The 22,890-nt window shown below is 39.1% G+C and overlaps 1 protein-coding gene across 12 annotated transcripts in view; it reads right to left on the bottom strand.

Annotated features, from left to right (window-relative positions):
* CBFA2T2 (CBFA2/RUNX1 partner transcriptional co-repressor 2) overlaps positions 1–22,890 on the bottom strand; it is a 151,514-nt gene that overhangs the window by 79,687 nt on the left and 48,937 nt on the right. The window contains exons 1-2 of one of the 12 annotated variants that reach the window (XM_064573023.1): positions 21,835–22,203; positions 20,550–20,690 (exon numbers count right to left, since the gene is read on the bottom strand). The exons of 9 other annotated variants lie outside the window; for them this stretch is intronic. The gene's annotated coding sequence lies outside the window, so the exon portion shown is untranslated. Of the gene's footprint in view, positions 1–20,549; positions 20,691–21,834; positions 22,204–22,890 lie in introns of those variants that run through there. 2 more of the 12 variants (XM_064573022.1, XM_064573026.1) reach the window with 2 other exon arrangements.

Here is a 22,890-nt window from a genome sequence, read left to right as displayed (position 1 = left end):
CCCTGTATCAGGCTCCCTGCTCCGAGGGAAGCCTGCTTCTCCCTCTCCCACTCCCCCTGCTTGTGTTCTCTCTTTCTGTCAAATAAATAAATAAAATCTTAAAAAAAAAAAACAAAAAAAACAAAAACGAAAATAACAAACTCTTGAGTCGTCAATACTCCTAAACATAGCATAGAATATGCTGTATGACCAAGACAATGACTACCCTTCCAGGCTTATTACCCTCTACTTTGACCTCATATTTTACAGGTACTCTTCTCTTAATCTTCACCAGGCTAACTTTTATTCATACATGAACAGCTGACCTGGGTAGCACCTCTTCAGTGCATACCCTTTCCTGATTCACTAGGCTAGGATAAAGGACTCTTCTAGGTGGGTGTTCTCTAACCAGATGACGGGAACAAGGTAAAAAACACAAGTTTTTTACTTTTTGTTTTAGCTAAAAGGTTAGCATAGGGCTGAGTGGCAATAGCTTCATTTCACTTAGGATCCTTCTTCAAATTTCTTGGCTCTTGATCCTCTGCTGGTTTTAAGGGCTTTTAAATCTTTTATCATATGCCACCTCAAAATCTATCTGGATACAAGTAAAAAAAGACCTTGCAAATTATTTGTAGAGAAAAGTAGATTTTCATTATTAAAGTCCTCTACTATATATGAATGTTTCACATGTACCTTTCCATGCCTCACTGAGAGCTTTACTTCTTTAAACCTTACTCCAAATTCTTTAGCCATTCATTTGTTATTTCCTGCCTATGCTCTAAAAGATATACGCAACATCACAGGTAGAGTCAAGACTGTACCCCACAAGGAACTACCATCCCCAACCTTCATCATAACATGTACTCAAAAGGTGAGAGGCAGGGCGCCTGGGTGGCTCAGTTGGTTAAGCGACTGCCTTCAGCTCAGGTCATGATTCCAGGGTCCTGGGATCGAGTCCCGCATCGGGCTCCCTGCTCAGCGGGAAGCCTGCTTCTCCCTCTCCCACTCCCCCTGCTTGTGTTCCCTCTCTCGCTGTGTCTCTCTCTGTCAAATAAATAAATAAAATCTTAAAAAAAAAAAAAAAAAAAGGTGAGAGGCACAGTGTGTCACATAAAGTGCTGAACGTTTTATATCCATCATCTGTTTACATGCTCAAAATCACCACCTTTTTAGGTGGGACCATCCTCACCCTTTCTGTACTTTCCTCAATGTAACCTGGATTTTCCTCTCTCCTTAGCATTTCTCATCTTTTAAAAAGATTTTAGTTATTTATTTGAGAGAGAGAGAGAGAACGCACAAGCAGAGGGAGAGGGAGAAGCAGACCCCACTAAGCAGAGAGCCTGATGTGGGGCTCAATCCCAGGACCCCTGGATGACACGAGCCGAAAGCAGACGACCAACCAAGCCACCCAGGTGCGCCAGCATTTCTCATTTTTGTATACACATCAAGCATTTAAAAAATACATAAAACATATATACTGTAGACTACATATATGTCACTTATTAATCATCTACTATCTGTCTCTCCCAGAGTGAGCACTTAATAGTATTTAAATAATGGATGAATAACAATGAGGGAAGATGTGCTAATTATCTGAAAGTACTCTTCTCCCTCTCAATACTCAATTCATCAACAAGTTCAGAAAACTCAACCTACCACCAAAACACCAAAATCATCTATCTTCCACTACCATGAACCCAATCCAAACTTACCATTTTTTACTTCTGGTTTTGTTGCTTTCAGCCATGTCCCCATACAATTCTTTCTCTATACCACAGGAAGAGTGATCTTTATAAAATATAAATGAGGTCATGTTACTTCCCCTTCAGTGGGTAGCCATCACTCTTATAGAATAAAATCCAAATTCTTCACTCTGGCTTACAAACATCTACAGGAGCTGTCTCCTATCTCTTAACTTGTTCTCTGTCCTCTTCTCTTCATGTACTACACTGTAGCTGAACTGGCCATTATTCTAGGCATTGAACATATCAAACTCATTCCCACCATAAGACCTTTGCACCGCTTTTCTCCGTCTGGAATATTCCTGCATCTGCTATCCCATAGGCTAACTTGTTTATTGTCATTCAGACAACAGCTCAGTTTACTTCTTCAGGCAGCCCTAAATTGACCATTCACCATCAATACTCTTTTTTTGTTAATGGTATCTATTGCTCAGTACTTTCCTTTATCTCAACTTAGAAATATTCTTAAAAAAAAAAAAAACAAAAAAACCTCAAACTTTCACAAACAGTACAAAGAACTCCCTTGATATCATTCACCTAAATTCACTAATCATCTGACCTACTTGTTTTTCATTATCTATCTACCTACTATCTACTCATTCTACCAACCTATCTACCTACCTACCTACCTTTTTGTGTAAACTGCTTGACAGTAAACAGTAAAACATCATACCGCCTACCCTTAAAATATTTCAGGGTGTAACTGCTAAGAGCCAGAATATTCACCTGTATAACCATAGTACATTACCAAAATAATTGACATTAACAACACAGCACTATCTACAGACCTTACTCTAAAATCCAAATGGAAAAGCAAAATGGAGGGGTGTCTGAGGATCAGGACAAGGTGGAACGGTTGGTCACTTTATTACATAATGAAATACTACTCAGCCATAAAAACAAACTATCGATACATGCAGTAACATGGACAAATCTTAGGGGCACCTGGGTGGCTCAGTCGGTTAAGCGGCTGCCTTCGACTCAGGTCATGATCCCAGGGTCCTGGGATCAAGCCCCACATCGGGCTCCCTGCTTAGCAGAGAGCCTGTTTCTCCCTTTCCCTCTGCCTGCCGCTCTGCCTACTTGTGCTCTCTCTCTCTCTCTGTCAAATAAATAAATAAATCTTAAAAAAAAAAAATGGACGAATCTTAAATGCATTATGTTAAGTGAAAGAAGCCAGATATAAAAGGCCACATACCATACAATTCCATTTATATAACATTCTGGAAAAGAAATGGACAAAACTTATGAGGACAGTTGTAAGGACAGAGAACAGATAAGTGTTTGCCAGAGGCTGGAGGGGAGTTCCTGGAAGGGATTACCTACAAAGGGGCACAAGGGAATTTTTTGAGGGTGATGGAAATATTCTTTACCTTGACTTTGGTAGTGGCTATGTGATTATCCATTTTTCTCAGACTTCATAAAACTATACACTTAAAAGAATGAATTTTACTGCATATAAATAACACCTCTAAAAAGTCACTACGGAGATAAAAAATATAATGAGAGAATTGGACATGGGTTCCTTTAAAGCTAGTTGTACAAGAATTAAATAAAATTTCTAGACAGGAAATGCCCAATGAACATTTTGAAGCGCATATCAGACAGAGTTTAAAAGTAGAGCACTAGAAGATAGAGCTGAGGAGATGACCTAGAATGCAGGACACAGAGACATAAGGTAAAAATAATACAAAAGATAGGAAACAGAGAATAGTGTAAGAAGATCTGACATATATCTAGCAAAATTCTAGGACATAAAAGAGCAAATGAGAGTAGAGAAAGAAGACACTATTCAAAGAGATCATAGATAATAATTTTCCAGAAGTGAAGACCTGAATCCTCAGATTAAAGGAGCACACTAAGGCCTGATTACCACAAATAAATCCACAACTTACCTCACCATAGTACAAGTGCAGAACACCAAAGCCAAAGAAGAAAATCTTAAAAATAACCACAGAGGAAAATATAACACAACAAAGGAACAAAAACCAACCTGACTGGAAGCATACTTTACATCTTCAGAACAACACAAATCACCACTGAAGTGCTGATGGAAAATAACTGTCAGCCTTTACCTTAACCTCCATTAACCATCATTCAAATGAAAGTGAAATAAAGGTATTTTCAGACCAACAAAAAGAATTTACCATTCAGGGCGCCTGGGTGGCTCAGTTGGTTAAGCGACTGCCTTCAGCTCGGGTCATGATCCCAGGGTCCTGGGATCGAGTCCCGCATCGGGCTCCCTGCTCTGCGGGAAGCCTGCTTCTCCCTCTCCCACTCCCCCTGCTTGTGTTCCCTCTCTCGCTATGTCTCTCTCTGTCAAATAAATAAATAAAAATCTTTAGGGGTGCCTGGGTGGCTCAGATGGTTGAGCGTCTGCCTTCGGCTCAGGTCATGATCTCAGGGTCCTGGGATCGAGTCCCGCATCGGGCTCCCTGCTCCTTGGGAGCCTGATTCTCCCTCTGCCTCTCTCTCTCTCTGTCTCTCATGAATAAATAAATAAAATTTTAAAAAAAAAGAAAGAAAGAAAGAAAATAAATAAATAAAAATCTTTAAAAAAAAAATAAAAAAATTTAAAATAAATAAATAAATAAATAAATAAATAAGAATTTACCATTCATAAACTGTTTCTCTAAGAACTATTAACAGAGGTAGTTTGGCAGGAAGGAAAATTAACCTAGAAGGAAATATTATAATAAACATGAACTAATATGAGCAGATAATTTGATAATAAACCTAAATTAATGTTAGTTGTAAAAAGAATTACGATAATTATTCTCTTAAATACGGGTGAGTATAAAACAAAGTGAAAATCCTAGACAGTGGTAATATATTGAGAAGTTGGGGCGCCTGGGTGGCTCAGTTGGTTAAGCGACTGCCTTCGGCTCAGGTCATGATCCTGGAGTCCCGGGATCAAGTCCCGCATTGGGCTCCCCGCTCTGCAGGGAGTCTGCTCCTCCCTCTGACCCTCCCCCCTCTCATGTGCTCTCTCTCTCTCTCTCTCTCAAATAAATAAATAAAAATCTTTAAAAAAAATTAAAAATAAATAATAAAAAAATAAAAATAAATAAAAAATATATATTGAGAAGTTGCTGAATCATGAAGTGTTCTAAGAGCTGTTAAAAAAAAAAAGATGCGTGGGCGCCTGGGTGGCTCAGTTGGTTAAGCGACTGCCTTCGGCTCAGGTCATGATCCTGGAGTCCCGGGATCGAACCCACATCGGGCTCCCTGCTCGGCAGGGAGTCTGCTTCTCCCTCTGACCCTCCTCCCTCTCGTGCTCTCTGTCTCTCATTCTCTCTCTCTCAAATAAATAAATAAAATCTTTAAAAAAAAAAAAAAGATGCTTATGTTAACATTTTAGATTTTAAGTTCTGTATACATATTAAAATTTAAAATAACCATCAAAATAATGGAAATGTAACAGCCAAACAAAAAGAAATATAGAAAACATTTTTCAATCTTCAAGGAAAAGAGAAAAAAAGGAATTAAAAGGAAAATAAAAAACCTAAAATGATACCAATGAGTCTAAATCTAGCAGTAACCCACCGAACATAAACAGACCAGTTATCAAGTAAAAGAGTATTTCTAGACTGAATTCAAACAAACAAAATCCAAGTATTTAATATATTCATAAGACACGGGTCTAAATGCTGAAAGGTTAAACAAAAATGATGAAAAAAGGCAAATGGATTAGCAAATGTTCTAATATTACCGAAAATAGACTTTAATCCAAAAAGCACGATTCAGGACCAAAAAAAAAGGTCAATATCCAAATGATAAAGGAATGATTCATTAGGAAAATGTAATAATCCTGAACAAAAGTATATATACAACAACATGGGTTCAAAAACAAAATTTTGATAGAATTGCAAAGAGAAATGGACAACACACAATCACAGTGGAAAGTTTTAATACATCTTTCTTAAAAACCAGTAAGACTGAAAAGTTAGTGTAACTATAGCGTATCTGAACAACACAACAAGTGTGACAACTGGAAATGTTCGTTAGGCAGTGAGAGAATTCTGGAGCTCAAAAGACAAATACGACTTAAAGATACAAATTTAGGAGTCATCAGCATACAGATGTGGGTAAAGCCACAGGAAGATGAGACTGCAGAATAAAGTTAAAGGGTACTGAGCAATCACCCTCAAAAGAGCAGAAAATATGGAGTATGGAATATCCTCTTAATGTCTACCTTCAAACTCCATTATTTTTATTTGTCCAGTTAGGTGGATACATCAATTTGTATTGGCAAAATGTGAGAAAATAGAACAAAGTGGCACAGTAAAAAGAAACAAACCAAAAAGTTGAAGGCCCGTCAAATACTTGTACTGAAGTGTTTGAAAGTGACTCCAGAGAACAAAATTCCCAAGACAAGTCCATAGTTCTCCTGCCTCTCCTCCAGACACACTTTTCAAAGAGACTGTTCCCTTGGTTAGTAAGACAGGGAAACACTTTAATTTTATTCACTTTCCAAAATAAAGATGGAAAACAACATTTCTGTATCATTTACCAAATGTGCCATCTTCCTCCTACTTTAGACGTTACTGAAGAGCAGGGCCAGGATGGGAAGGTGGAAGTGAGGTGCCTATGGCCCAAAATTTAAGTGCAGAGCCAACTTGTGGAAGTGAGGCCACAAATTTTTTGCTGAGGTACCTCATTTGCCTCACTCCAGTCCCAGCTCTGTTGAAGAATCTCTACTATTAATGTTCTTTGGGCAATCAAAGCACACATGGCTATTTGTCATGCTTCCCTATTTGGGGCAACAGAAGTATGCTCTGCTTTTGAAAACATAGTTCCCATTCTAAAACAAAAAAAAAAGAGCTACTGTCGCTTCATCATGGCTTTAGACCCAGGAATGGTATGGACAACTCATCTTTTAAAGGGATGAAGAGAAAATCAGTCTCACATTGGACTTCACACTCCTTTTCCTTTGAAAGAATAAAAGAACTAGATTTCTGGGCGCCTGGGTGGCTCAGTTGGTTGGGCGACTGCCTTCAGCTCAGGTCATGATCCTGGAGTCCCGGGATCGAGTCCCGCATCGAGCTCCTTGCTCGGCGGGGGGCCTGCTTCTCCCTCTGGCCCTCCCCCCTTTCATGTGCTCTCTCTCATTCTCTCTCAAATAAATAAATAAAATCTTTAATTAATTAATAAATAAATAAATAAAAGAACTATATTTCTCTTCAGACAGGCCACTAAAGGAAAACCCCATTCTTCATGAATAACAAAAAAAAACTTTTAAGAACACCTGCACACACCTCAAGACAATAATATCTGATGCAATATCATGCCTACAATCAGTCCGACTTTTACTAACTCCAAACTTCGAAAGAAGGCACTTAATTCGGTGCCAGGAGACTTTCACATCTCAACTCTCCCCTTTCCTGACCTCTTTAACCATCCATGATCTCCACCGCTTAAATGAGGCAGCAAATTTGAAAGCTCATAGAAGACTCTTCAAAAACTACAAATCCTAACCTGTTCTAAATGCAATCACACCGCTTTACCTGGAGGCTTGCCTTCATAGGAGCGGTCAGGTAAAATGTTGGCTGCCAGGGGCTCTTCAAATTCTAAGACCTTTTAAAACTCCAAATTCCAGAAGAGAAAGAAAAAGAAGGAAGGAAGGGAAAGAGAAGGAGGAGAAGGGTAAAAAGACATTTTCCCAAGAGACATGGCCTTAAATTCTATAATTATTTGTAAGTACCAAATAGCTAAGCTTAAAACATTGAAATTATTGCTTTAAATATCAGAATTATTAAAACCTTAATTTGAAAACTTAGAAACTCAAAATTGTACTTTAAGACTGTGTTGCACAGCTAAACACTGAGCAATCAAAAGATCTTAGGGCGCCTGGGTGGCTCAGTTGGTTAAGCGACTGCCTCCGGCTCAGGTCATGATCCTAGAGTCCCGGGATCGAGTCCCGCATCGGGCTCCCTGCTTGGCGGGGAGTCTGCTTCTCTCTCTGACCCTCCTCCCTCTCATGCTCTCTGTCTCTCATTCTCTCTCTCGCAAATAAATGAAATCTTAAAAAAAAAAATAAAAAAAAAAGATCTTAGTCAATTACCTCCCCCATGATTTTCTGGGCTATTTACTTGTAAAAGCTACCAGTAACAGATTATTCTCATTGATAGCAGTAATGACTTTGTCAAGGTCACAAGCAGGAGCCAAGAAGAATTTCAATTTAGAGTTTTTAAGCCTGGTAACCTGTTTGAAATTACAATCTTGATCTAGATGAATAACCAAAATAGAACACTTAAATTTGTTTATGGATGAAGGAAGAAAGAAGTCTAGGGCACCAAATTCCTCACTGTGGTATTTATCCTAATAAATAAACTGGAACAACCATTTGTGCAAACACAGAAGTCAAACAACAAAATGCAAAATTAAAGGATTTAACTAATTCTAATTGCAAGCAGTTTTCCCACAAAACATATTATCATTTTAAACTAGGCCCCTTTCCTAACACACTGCCCACACCAATTAAATATAATACACTGAAAAGAAAATGGCCCAAATTTCTATATCCCCCACCCCCACCCAAGGAGCTTACTGGGCATGGTTTACTTGAATGTTATGGGTGTGATATGAAATATTTAAACCAATGACTAAAATTTTCCATAGAAGCCCCTCCGAAGTCTAAAAAGCTTTACCACTCAAACAGATTCATCTCCAGACATTTAGAAGATTTACTATTCCACTTATAATACTCTGGTTTTTTTACATTTAATATTTAGGTAGGAGGTGGTAAAGGGGGAGAGGGTGTAATTAGTTTTGCTTGTAAAACGTTCATCACAGTTGTAGTGCCAACTGAGCTAGACAGCCTATTGGGGGTCTAATAGATTTCAGGGTATTATAGTTTGAGTAATAGAGGTGGGGGTTGTGGTGGAAATCAATAAATGGCTACTACTTCTTTGCACAGACCCATATGGAAGTAATCAAGCGCAAGGGTGGCAGCTGGGGCCAATAACAATCACCTGCAGTTGAGGGACATGGGGGTTTCAGATGGGTTTTTAATGCTAATTTCCTACAGAAACAATGAGCTAGAAAGAGCAGAGTAACAGACGAGGCCGGATGAAGAGAGACCAGCCAGAACAATGGCTGCACCTGGTGCTGGGAGCAGAGGGACAGAGCCGGCACGCGCCTGCCGGCGGCAGAGGGCACATCTGTCACCCTCCAAGCGGCCCATCCCCCAGCTCTTCCAGCAGGGTAAGTAATGCAAGGTCCCTAAACATTAACAGCTTGCCACACAGCAACAGGTTTGAGTTTCTAAGGCTGCTGCATTCTCTACACGCACCCTTCTCCCATGACTAAGAATTAGTTAAGGAAGCAGGGTTGGTTCCCTGTCAGTTTGGAGACTTACTGACAGTACACAAGAAACACATTTTAACAAAGTCTGTTGGTTTATTGTGACTCTGATGTTTAAGAGGGACTAAGAAAAATCATATGGAAAGGTAAATCTTAGTATTCATGCGGAAGCATCATGCTTGTTACTTTCTAATTTAATTCTTAGAACCCACAATAACATCTATTTTTACTCCCATTTTACAAGTGAGCAAATTGGGGCTTAGAGGCGAAGGGTAAATCACCTTGGGGCGCCTGGGTGGCTCAGTTGGTTAAGCGACTGCCTTCGGCTCAGGTCATGATCCTGGAGTCCCGGGATCGAGTCCCGCATCGGGCTCCCTGCTCAGCGAGGAGCCTGCTTCTCCCTCTGACCCTCCCCCCTCTCATGTACTCTCTCTCATTTTCGCTCTCTCAAATAAATAAATAAATCTTTAAAAAAAAAAAAAATCAGCTCCTGGTTACTAATGCCAAAGTCTATACACAATCTTTTCACTGCCTTTCCTCCACCAGTCCTAACTACCACAACCAAATGAAAATACATATTTTATGTACACACATACATATACTATACAAAACTGTACCTTCCTAGGTATCTCTAACAAGCTGCTCAGGACTGAATGATAACAGGATTTCCACTAGCTGTTGCTTTAAACAAAGCACAAAGAGTTTCTTTTGCAGGTTTAGGCATGCTTTAGAAAAGTAAATCCATATGCATTTTAAGTTTCCCAGCATAAATGTGACACCACCTAAGTCTTAAAAGTTAAACATTGTTTGGAAAGCCCATCAACCAGTGAGAATATAAAAGCCAGTTCTAGCGGGTTATTTTTCCGCTAGAGAGAGTCATCACTAATTCCTGTATTTATTGACTTGAACTTGGAGGGAAAATTAACCCACACAGTCCTTAATAGAAACCTTTTAAATTAGACCTTGCTGCTTAAAAAAGGGGTGGGGGAATCTGTATATATACAGATAAGTATCTCAGAAACACACAATTACTCTTGGATTTGGAAAGGTAACAGCAGCCAGGTATAATCAAAAGCATTGTAAAAATTTAACACTGTGTAGCTATGCATTTGACAAAGTATGGTTTAAAATACTTCGGTCTAATGGAAACTGAACCTTTCTATCCACCCACCATGCTTCTTTGGACAAGGAGTCTATTTCTGTCCTAAGTTCTGATCAAATACTGTGCCTCGTAAAGACGCTCTGATTGCCTGAGTTGGCAGGGATTTCCAGGACTTACCCACTTTCGTGCATTCATGTACATTTTATCTTCTCTATGTGACTTTTTTATCCCTTACTATATCATCACATAGAACAGGCAATCAAAAAATGTTTGCACGCTTAATGTCCTGAAAATTCAGAAGACAATTCCAGTCCAAGCTAAACCACCAAGTGAGGTGCCTATTAAACTCTAGACCAGGCAGACTTTTTACCACTCCACTACTACCCTTCCTTCAATTTTCCTTATCTACAAAATAATATTTGATTAGATTGTCCTAAGATCCTGTTCAATCTAACATTTTTCATAGGCCATCAGTGGGGACTTATGAGCACTTCTAGCACTGAATGGACTTAAAATAACCTTCAATGAACTGATTCAACCAATCTTTCAGATTTGCTTGAATTCTTCCAGTTGTATATAGAAGATGTTTATTCAAACAATTTAAATGTCATTATCCTCATCTCCAGTTTACTGACATTCTGTATTATATAATTTCAGTCCAACATGGCCCCTTGATATGAAAAAATCCTTGGTTAGGTCATTCCTGGAAACCAATTTAGGTTTCTGTGGGGCACCTGGCTGGCTCAGTCAGTAGAGCATGAGACTCCTGATCTCAGGGTCATGAGTTTGAGCCCCACACTGGGTGAGGAGCCTACTTAAAAAGATAAAAAAAGAAAGAAAGAAAGAAAAAGGTCTCTCTTTGCATAACAGTAAATGCTTTCAGTCTTCAGAAAGTACTACGATTTTCTTTAGTATTCAACTCAAAGATTATCTTGGTTATTACCTCAGTAACAAGCAACTAGTCTCCTGAACTATGTGGTCCTACTAGGCCTTTTAATCAACCACCTTTAGTTGCAGTGAGTGAATCTTCACATATTAAAATACAATTAAAATTGTATCATTTACCATATTTTAATGCTTCTTGAAACTCTAGCATCAAAAGTATTCCTAGTATGGACATACAGCATATGCAAATCCCTTTTGTAAGCCCTTGACAGTGGACACAGCCTACCCTACACTTGAGCAGTGAGTCGTCTTCTCCCCAATCAACCTAGGAGCGTATCTCCCAGGGTGAAATCAGTGCTTCCTCACTGAAGGAGTATTATGTAAATTCCATATGCCCTTCTCAAATATTCAGACAAGTCCCTAAAGATGTTCAACTGTTCCCCTATCAAAACAGAAACTCAAAAAAAAAAGAAAAAAAAAAACCGAAAACCCCCAAAACAAACAAAAACCCAGAAACTCAAAAATGCTTACTGCATCATTTAGCCAATCTGGTAAAACAGAATACTTATAAAAAGATTCTTTAAAAAGTCTCCCCCACCTCAAGAAATCTGACTGCAACACTGAAAAGAAAAAACTGAATTGTACTGTCCTCTTAAAAGAATTACCCAACTGACATAAGTGAAGGTTGAAGAACTTTAATATGTATTTTCTTAAGTTCCTACTTGAGAACTAGTAGAATTTTCAACAACAAAAATTTAAACAGTGTTGTAACAAAGCAGTATAATTCAGTATCTCACTCCTGTTGACTTTCTCAGAAGTTCTGCTCTGCTGTAACAGGCTCATTTACATTACAATACTTAAAATGCTTTCCAAATCATTTATAATCATAGCGAGGCTAAACAAAGAAAGCACCTAACATTTATAACAGATACAGATGATCTGGGAGGTAGCTACAGTGAGAGTAAGGCACCCTGAAAACTAGAGTTCTAGAAAAGATCCATTCTTAGCCTGACAGTTAAAAATGCGAAGAGTTTATGGGGCACCTGGCTAGCTCAATAGTTGGACAGTGCAACTTTTGATCTCGGGGTTCTGAGTTCGAGCCACACGCTGGGTGTGGAGATTACTTAAAAATGAAATCTTAAAAAAGATGCAAAGGGTTTAGGAACCAATTACAACAAAATAATAAACATCTAGAAACTTCTGAAACTAACATGAATGCCTTCTAATGTTCCAAATTTTCCCAATAATAATAACAGGCAGGAATTGCACAAAATAAAAACTTAAAGAGAATAAATAGCTTGCTTGAAATCAGAAAACCAGTGAAAAATGGCTGTATAGTATGTCTAACTCCCAAACGCATGCTCTTCCCTTAGGTATCTGGATTTGGAGGCCTGGAAGACATGAATACAATGTACAGAAATAGCAAAATGCTAAACTATCTTCACAAGTAACAATGACTCTAATACAGTAGCTACATACATGTGAATTTATTTTATGACAAAACTACTCCAAACTCACAATTCAAGTCAGATTTGTAATGTTACTTGTTTACTTTGTATACAGGAAGTAAACAGATGAAAACAGCATAGGGATAAAACGTAATTAAGAAAAAAGAGCCGACTATATTAAAATTAGAAGATACTGTTAGTTTTACTATAATTCACTTGTAGTTGTAATTTACCTGAATACACTGAAATAAAATCTGACAATAAGGAAGAGTATTTTATGAGCCATCTTTTTAATACTGCCTATTTGTATTATGCATACTAAGGGAGAAAAAATTTCCCTCAAAATATCATAGATTCTATGTGGCATACCTTACAGAAATTTTTTTTTTTTTTTAAGATTTTATTTATTTATTTGACAGAGAGAGACACAGCGAGAGAGGGAACACAAGCAGGGGGAATGGGAGAGGGAGAAGCAGGCTTCCCGTGGAGTGGGGAGCCCAATGCGGGGCTCGATCCCAGGACCCTGGGATCATGACCTGAGCCGAAGGCAGGCGCTTAACGACTGAGCCACCCAGGCGCCCCCAGAAATATTTGTGAGACTACTTTCCTAGCCACAGAATTCATGTTACATCTGATTCAAATTTCCATTCAAAAAGCATGACATTCAAATATATAGGTGGCAACTGAAAAATGAAACAAATATGAACAAAATGAAGCATCAAATTAACAATGAGTACCTAAAGGCTAAACTCACATCAAATATAAAAAAATTCATATGCTCATAATCTGAAATAAGTAAAAAGCTTTGAAAGGGAACTGCCCACTTTAGCCCCTAAAACTAAATTAAAATGTACTTACCTCAAATGCCCAGATTATAACGATCCAGATTCTTAATATACCAAATTTATTCGAAATAAATATAAAAAAGCTCCTCTTTTCCTCCTCCTAATCTTCAAAGCCCAATCTGAGACCAGCCTTCCTCCTTCTTTCATTAGCTGGACATGTGTCAGCTCTCTCACATCTGCGATTTCTCACTGACTAGAGCTGCCTGTCCCATTCCAGGGAAACACAGATGGATCCCAGATGGGAAGGTCCTGCCAAACAGACCAGCTCTTCACCTTGCCAGAATCCCCAGATACAGTCAGTCTCTCTGTCTCTCTTTCTCCCTCCCTACTGCTCCCTCTCCCTCCACTACCCTTCCAACCCTCCCTGTTACTAGGGCTCTTTGCCAGCTGATGTCACTAAGTACACACCTCCCAGTGGCTCCTGGCCAATCTGACATTAACTTGTTAAATACGTGTAATTTGTTTATGGCTGACAATAACAGCAAGGATATTGTGCAAAACCTATCTGTGCAAGTCCCTAGTGAAATAACATCTAGAGACACATAGATAGATAGACTCATATTTTTGGGAACATTCAAATGCTTAACAATAACTATTTAAAGTCCTACATATTGTCTGGTTTCTGCTATTGTTTAATAGCTTCTGCTCTTTGAACCAATTTTAAAATCCTACTTATGACAAATTCCTTCTTAAAATGAATTATTAAGACTCTGCTTTGAACATGCAATTGGATAAAAAATGTAAAGTTGCAAATTAATCTGGGGAATATAAAGAGAAATGTATGTAAATGATTCACACAAGCTGCCTCTCAGATCCAGACTTGGTAGCACTGCAAAACTGGCACGTGATTAAAATAAGACAATGCAGGCAACATGGTTCTGATGCTGTAAAGATTGTAAATGAAAGATGGGGACACAATGCAAAAATTGTTTTAAAACAAGGCAAATATGAATGTGAGAAATAACAATGTTTGGCATTAAAGAAACTCCTAATGCAAGTTTCAAAAATGAAGAGCCAAAATAAAAAAACATTTTTAGAAATGAAATAATGAGGACCCAGAGAGAAGGACTGAACTGCTCAAGGTCAGTTTTAATGCCTTCAAAAACCTAGCATATAAGAGCTGCTCAATTTCTAGTGAATGAAAACTGATACTATACCATAGTTACAATAGTTGCCACTGGGGTATAAACTAGGTGAAGGGTCTACCGGACCTCCCTGTACATTTTTTTGGGGGGGGATCCATACTTTAAAATAAAAAGGTTGGGGGGGGTACTTGGTTGATTCCTGGGGTCAAATTACATGGACACATATCCTGCACTAAAAATCTCCATGAACATAGATCAGGAATGAAAGATCCTCCATATACATAATCAAACAGGTGTGGGTATAATTCTTTAGCCCTTAATCTTCTTTCATACTTTGGATATCGGGAATCTGTAAACAACTTTTCTGTCATGGCAATTTTTGGCAAACAGAAAGACTATTTCTGTCAATGGCAACTTACTGGCTAGGTTTTGACTCTTTAGTTCATTCCAGTGGTGGTGGTAATAATAACAGCAACAGCAGTGGGCTGAATGCTTACTGACAGTGCTAAGTGTCAGAAACTGTTCTAATTGTCAGAATCTTCAAAGAGACTCTATAATATAGGGCCTCTAAGGTAGGTAGTATCATTATCTCAGTGTTATAGCTACGGAAAGTAAGGCACAAAAAGTAACTTAGTTAACCCCCAAAACTAGCAGGTATCAGCATCAGGTGGTCTGGATCCAAAGCTAGAGCAGTATACTGAACTGTCTAGTAGAAAAATAAATCAGGGCACCTGGGTGGCTCAGTTGGTTAAGCGACTGCCTTCGGCTCAGGTCATGATCCTGGAATCCCTGGATCGAGTCCCGCATCGGGCTCCCTGCTCGGCGGGGAGTCTGCTTCTCCCTCTGACCCTCCCCCCTCTCATGCTCTCTGTCTCTCATTCTCTCTCTCTCTCAAATAAATAAAATCTTTAAAAAAAAAAAAGAAAGAAAGAAAGAAAAATGAATCAAAGGATGCTACCAGCTATCCTGGATCACTGACTCTGGGAGAAACCAGCCACCATGTCAAGGACACACCATAAGAAGAGGTCCACATGGTTAAGTAACTGAAATCTCTTGCCAATGCCAGCATCAAGTTGCTCACATACCTAGGCACTGCCACCCAGCTAAATTGCCTTGGAATTCTGACCCATACGAATTGCATGACAGTAAGTATTTATTGTTATTTTTTTAAAAAAAGGATGGTTCTTTCACTTCTGGTTCCCAAATTATGGACCTTAAATACCATTTCCCACTACAAGGAAGCCAGGCTCTTTAGAAAAATAGTTGACTCCAGGTATGGGGCAGGGAATGTATAAAACCTATGTCAGAAAGCAGTTAAGTGGGCGCCCGGGTGGCTCAGATGGTTAAGCGTCTGCCTTCGGCTCAGGTCATGATCCCAGTGTCCTGGGATCGAGTCCCACATTGGGCTCCCTGCTCCTTGGGAGCCTGCTTCTCCCTCTGCCTCTCTCTCTCTCTCTGTCTCTCGTGAATAAATAAATAAAAAAAAAAAAGAAAAGAAAAGAAAAAAAAGAAAGCAGTTAAGCTATCAAAGACTTCTGAAATTGTGTCCATGGGACTCAGGAGCCAACTTGAAAAGGCTCCCACTAAGATGGGATAATTTAACATCAATAAAAAACAGTAATTGCAATGGATCAGAACACAGCAAAAGGGGGGCACGTGGGTGACACAGTTGGTTAAGCAACCAACTCTTGGTTTCAGCTTAGGTCATCATCTCAGGGTTGTGAAATCAATCCCGAGTCAGGATCCATACTCAGTGTAGAGTCAGCTTGAGATTCTTTCTCCCTCTCCCTCTGCCCCGCCCACTCATACTCTCTCTCTCTCTAAAATAAATCAATAAGGGGTGCCTGGGTGGATCAGTCGTTAACCATCTGCCTTTGGCTCAGGTCATGATCCCAGAGTCCTGAGATGGAGTCCTACATCAGGCTCCCTGCTCCGCGGGGAGTCCGCTGCTCCCTTTCCCACTCCCCCTGCTTGTGTTCCCTCTCTCACTGTCTCTCTCTCTGTCAAATAAATAAATAAAATCTTTTAAAAATAAATAAATACATCTTAAGAAAAAAGAAGAAAACAGCAAAATGTTTGAATTTATGAGTTCATAATGGTACTTATAAAAAAAACTGATCGGGGAGCCTGGGTGGCTCAGATGGTTAAGCGTCTGCCTTCGGCTCAGGTCATGATTCCAGGGTCCTAGAATCGAGCCCCACGTCGGGCTCCTGGCTCAGCAGGGAGCCTGCTTCTCCCTCTCCCTCTGTCTCCCCCCCCCACCCACTCATGCTCTCTCTCTCTCTGTATCTCTGTGTCTCAAATGAATATATAAAATCTTAAAAAAAAAAAAAAAACTGATCACTTTTTGAAGGATACTAGAGAACCAATTCATTATTCTTAAACTAGTGAACTGAGCATTTTACCTACCTTTCTCTATGAACTGTACCTCTAAGTAAATGCATAGTTGGTAAAAACTGATCCCTATTGAAATAACCCAACTAAAATGAAAAAATCATATATTTGCAAAATCATTTTGCTAATCTCCAATGAAAAACATTAATCTTAGGTAATGATCAATTGACACAAATATGAGATGAAAAATATATGGACATTAATGTGCCCAATGGAAGTATACCACTTACAAAGTATTCTTAACAGGTAAATCTGAATCTGATTCAGCCTCTAGATCTAACAACCAGTTTACAGAACATTGAGGGGACATGGGAACATGTGAACGACAGCATGGGAATGCAATTAGGAAAGTCCAGAATGTGAGAAAATTTATACTGTAAGCAGCCCAGATTTGTAGGAAAAAAAGAGGGAGTGGGGGAAGGAAGCTGGAATAGAAGCTATACATTAGAAGAGAAATAAAAGACTTAAACACAATGTGTGAACATTTTTTGGATTCTGATTTGAGCCAACTGTAAAAAATAACCCGGGATAACTGGGAAAAATTTAAAACTCATCAGATATTTAATTGTATTAAGGAATTATTTAAAACATTTACTAGCTAGGGCCGCCTGGGTGGCTCAGTCGTTAAGCGTCTGCCATCGGCTCAGGTCATGATCCCAGGATCCTGGGATCGAGCCCGGCATCGGGCTCCCTGCTCAGCGGGAAGCCTGCTTCTCCCTCTCCCACTCCCTCTGCTTGTGTTCCCTCTCTCGCTGTGTCTCTGTCAAATAAATAAATAAAATCTTTAAAAAAAAATTTTCTTAGCTATAATAATAGATTTGTGATTATTTTTAAGTCCTTATCCTTTAAGAGTTAGAGAGAAACGTTTACTGATAAATTTACATGCCATCTAGGATTTCCTTCAAGATGAGATGAGCTGGTGATTACTGTAGCTGGGTGTTTAAGTACATGAGCATTTAAGTCCATTTTTAGAGCTGTCTGTTATTTCCACAATATAAAGTTAAAAAAGACTGGATTTCTTTAAGCAGTATGCCAAATTACGGGTGAGGTTGGCAGATGGACACAATTTTTTTAAAGTAACTCAGACAAAAGGAATGAAGTCTGACATGAGGTTTAATGTGGTAGCAACATATTCATTTACCTCACTGACCACATCCCGAGTTGATGCACCGAACTTTCTTTTTTTGGGATACACTGTCAACTTTTAAAAATCAAACACGAGAAGCCAACAGTGCAATATACGCAGCATAGTGAATGCAACTGCTAAGTTGGTTGCTTCACAACAGAATCAGTAAAGCAGTTTTGTTTTTTAATGTCCTCCTATGGGAAAACTGTGATATACCTAGAATGTTGGATTTGAACTAGAGGTATCAAATATGACCTCACGATTTTTATTTTTAGGTTATATTTATTTATATTTTTACATTACAAATATACATAGAAACACACATTCATACACTTCCTAGCTGTAAATGGAGTGTGTCTAGAAGAAATGACACCTTGGGGAGCCTGGGTGGCTCAGTCAGTTAAGCATCTGCCTTTGGGTCACGTCATGATGCTGGGGTCCTGGGATCCAGACCCATGTAGGGCTCCCTACTCAGCTCCTCTGCCCCCCACCCTGCCTGATCATGCTCACTCTCTATTTCCCTCTCAAATAAGTAAATAAAATCTTTTTTCTTTTTTTATTATGTTTGTTAATCACCATACATTACATCATTAGTTTTTGATGTAGGTAAATAAAATCTTTTAAAAAAAGAAAAAACAAGAAACAATGACACCTTGTAGTAATGAACACATTTTACATCCAAAGCTTGATTTCTAAACTACATTCTCTACTAAACCCTGGCTCCTTAGAGAAATGGCTGATACCAGGTGGGGCAGAGAAGGTACAAGTTAAGTATGCAGTATTTTGTACAAGAAAAGTAAAGGACTACTCAGAAATTATGGGGAGATGTCAAAAAGACACTGAAGCCAGTTAGAAGGAGCTGCCACGGCCAACTGTGGGACAATTTGAGCATCACAAAAAAATGACAGTAATGGATTGAAGCATGACATGTAAAATAAAAATTGAATATTAAAAAATGAATCAATGAGGGCACCTGGCTGGCTTAGTCACTAGAGCATGCAACTCTTGATCTCAGGGTCATGAGTTAATAAAGCCTCACACTGGGAATGGAGCCTACTTAAAAAAAAAAAAAGAATCCATCAAGGAAGAAAGGAAAGCTTATTCCTTCTTAAAGGATGCCAACTTGCAAATACAAAAAGAATGACCGAAGTAGAAAATCACCACTCATAGACTAGTGAATAGAAAATTCATAAAAAACAGGATTTCTACACTGTCTCAAAATATACTGTACAAGTTACTTATTGATCACAGAAAGGAAAAGAACTTTGCAGTAGAGTAACCTTTCAGACCACCCTTAATAAGAATAAGGCTATTTAACATCATCAATCACCAATACTGGGACAAATTGACATCCTGTGCCTCCCTAAATGAAGCATTAAGAATACAGTATTAACTTATATAACATTCTTGCCAAAAGTCCATAATACAAATCTAATCACAAGGCAACATCAGACAACTGAGGGACATTCCGAACACTGTACTCTTTGAAACTGCCAAGGACAAGAAAGACAGAGAGAGGGCAAAGGAAGATATAAAAAAAAGACAGGAACCATTTCAGAATAAGAATTAAAGAGAGATGACAATTAAATGCTTTGCGGTCCTAGATTAGACTGGACTGGACCGGGGCACAGGGGCTATAAAAGGCATTACTGGGATAACTGATAGAATTTGAATACAGCTGTGATTAGGCAGTAGTTATTGTTATCAATATTAAATTTCTTGATTTTGATAATGTGGCTAAGTAAGAGAATGCATTTATTTTTAGGAAATGTACATTTAAGTATTTAGGGGCAAAAAAGGCACACTTCCACTTACTCTCAGAGTGATTCAGAAAAAATTATATATACATAACACACAATGATAAAGCAAATGGGCAATGTGTAAACAGTAACAAGAGTTCCTTCTATGATTTGTGTAAACAGCTGGTGAACAAGAGTTCCTTTCAAGATTCTTGCAACTTTGGGGTGCCTGGGTGGCTCAGTCGTTAAGTGTCTGCCTTCAGCTCAGGTCATGATCCCGGGGTGCTGGAATCGAGCCCCACATCGGGCTCCCTGCTCGGCGGGAAGCCTACTTTTCCCTCTCCCACTCCCCCTGCTTGTGTTCCCTGTCTCACTGTGTCTCTGTGTCAAATGAATAAATAAAATCTTAAAAAAATATATTCTTGCACCTTTAAGTTTTCAATTACATAAAATACTTATCAAAAAGAAAAAAAGTCCCCATTCACAACAACACAATTTGAAAACTCCCCTTTCGAGTATCAAGTGAACGAACATGTGCGGCAGTTCATGCAGTTCTAACAAAGATGCTGCTGACAATCTCTCCTTTGGTTTCTTTGAAAATCACTACTGCCATGATGATTCTAGACATTGAGTTATTTTACATTGTTATTTGTAGTCACAGAAAGTTCATTTTATACCTATAATGAGCCACTGCTAAAAAAAACAAAGCATAAGAAACTTAAATATAGAATGCATAATTAAATATAAATTATAAATTAATAAATATTAATAAAAACTATTCTACAAATATGATTTAGATCCAGACCTTTGAGTTGGATTCATCGCATCAACTCACTCGAGCACATAAAGATGATTCTAGATCTTCAATGATGTCAAAAAGAAAAAGAAAAATAGGGTACCTGGGTGGCTCAGTTAGTTAAGCATCTGCCTTTGGCTCAGGTCATGATCACAGGGTCCTGGGATCAAGCCCCATGTCGGGCTCTCTGCTCAGCGGGGAGCCTGCTTCTCCCTCTCCCTCTGCTTGTGTGTTCTATCTCTCTCTGTCAAATAAATAAATAAAATCTTGAAAAAGAAATACTGATGCTTACAGTCACTTTCCTTTTCACTGCCCTTAATACAGTCTTTAATTGCATACCTGGAATCTTCCTTAATTTGTCTGTCATTCAAAAACAAAACAGGGGCACCTGAGTAGCTCAGTCGGTAAACATCTGCCTTTGGCTCAGGTCATGATCCCAGGGTGCTGGGATCGAGCCCCACATTGGGCTCCCTGCTCAGCAGGGTGCCTGCTTTTCCCTCTCCCACTCCCCCTGCTTGTGTTCCCTCTCTCTCTCTCTCCCGGTTGAAAAATAAATAAAATCTTTAAAAAAAAGAAAATAGGGGCACCTGGGTGGCTCAGTTGTTAAGCGTCTGCCTTTGGCTTGGGTCATGATCCCAGGGTCCTGGGATCGAGTCCCACATCAGGCTCCTTGCTCAGCAGGAAGCCTGCTTCTCCCTCTCCCACTCCCCCTGCTTGTGTTCCTGTTCTCGCTGTCTCTCTCTGTCATATAAATAAATAAAATCTTTTTAAAAATAAATAAATAAATAAAAAAGAAAAAAAAGAAAATAATTAAGAGAACTACAGCCTCACATCAGGGGGTAGAGGGAGGGTTAGTGAAGGGTGTATTATACAGGAGTATATTTTGATGAAGTGAAACTTAAAGGAGACTTGAGCTAGGCTTTTTTTTAAAAGGAGATGAATATTTCAGGCAGAGGGAACAGAAGGTATGGGAAGCAACATGGCTAGAGTAAAGAACTGGAAGGAGGTCACCATGACTAGACAGCATTAAACCTGTAAAAAGAAGATGGAGGGGACTGACAAGCAAAGAGACAACACAGAACACTGTTGAGGTCGAGCAAGCAGACAACATACACCAATCTGTCTGTTCCTACGTGTCAGAGAATCTTACAAACTCCTCCAAAGTCAAAGGCTGTCTCACTCACCTTTCAGTTCCACAGCGTTTTACAACTAATGCTTAAAGTTTGAAATATACAACTGATCAGAAAATGGAGTGTCTTTCCTTTTAGATCATTACAGCAAACAAACAGTTTAAGAGACACTGATTTTCCCTCATTCAATAGAAAGAGGCTGGGGTAACTGTTCAGATTCAGCTATAAATGAGTGATCTAAATCATTAACCCACTGACCTGTCAAATGAGAGGATAGGACTAGGTGTTCTCAGAAGTCCCCTATAGGGGCACCTGGGTGGCTCAATCGGTTAAGCATCTGCCTTCGGCTCAGGTCGTATCAGGGTCCTGGGATCAAAGCCCCACATCGGGCTCCCTGCTCAGCGGGAGGCCTGCTTCTCCCTCTCCCTCTGCCTGCTGCTCTGCCTACTTCTGCTCTGTCAAATAAATAAATAAAATCTTTAAAAAATAAATAAATAAATAAATAAATAAATAAAATACCATAGGGGCACCTGGGTGGCTCAGTCATTAAGTGACTGCCTTCGGCTCAGGTCATGATCCCAGGGTCCTGGGATCGAGCCCCACATCAGGCTCCCTACTCGGCGGAAAGCCTGCTTCTCCCTCTCCCACTCCCCCTGCTTGTGTTCCCTCTCTTGCTGTCTCTCTCTGTCAATTAAATAAATAAAATCTTTTTAAAAAAATAAAAATAAAATACCATAAAATTCACCTGTTTTAAATTCACCTGTAAACTTAATTTTAGTAAATTTATGTATAATTGTACAACCATCACCACAATCCCCTTTTAGAACATTTCTATCACCCCGAAGACCCCTTATGTCTCTTTATAAGAAATCCTATTTACAACCAACAATACCAGGTAACAACTAATCTGCTCACTTGATCCCTATAAAGTAGCCATTCCAGGCCATTTCACTTAAGTGGAATCATAAGATGTTGTCCTAGAGTGCCTGGGGGCTCAGTGGATAGAGCATGTAACTCTTGATCTCAGGGCTGTGAGTTCAGGCCCCACACTGGGCATAGAGCTTACTTAAAAACAAAGACAAAGATCTTGCCATTTCTGAGTTCTTTAACTTAGTATAATGTTTCCTGGGTTCATCCATGTTGTAGCATGTATCAGTATTTATTCTTTTTTGTTGCTGGGTAATATTCTATTGATGGATACATCACATTGCGACATTTGGGTTATTTCCAGTTTTTGGTTATTGAGTTAACACTGATGGAAACACTCCAGTACAAATTTAAAATGGTTGTTTCAAGCCATTTTACCTAATTTTA

This window comes from Mirounga angustirostris, unplaced genomic scaffold, assembly GCF_029215605.1.
Source record: "Mirounga angustirostris isolate CCGP_5_RB_7025 unplaced genomic scaffold, mMirAng1.0.hap1 SCAF_10, whole genome shotgun sequence".
Lineage (NCBI taxonomy): Eukaryota > Metazoa > Chordata > Mammalia > Carnivora > Phocidae > Mirounga > Mirounga angustirostris.
This window is presented reverse-complemented; position numbering and strand designations above follow the sequence as displayed.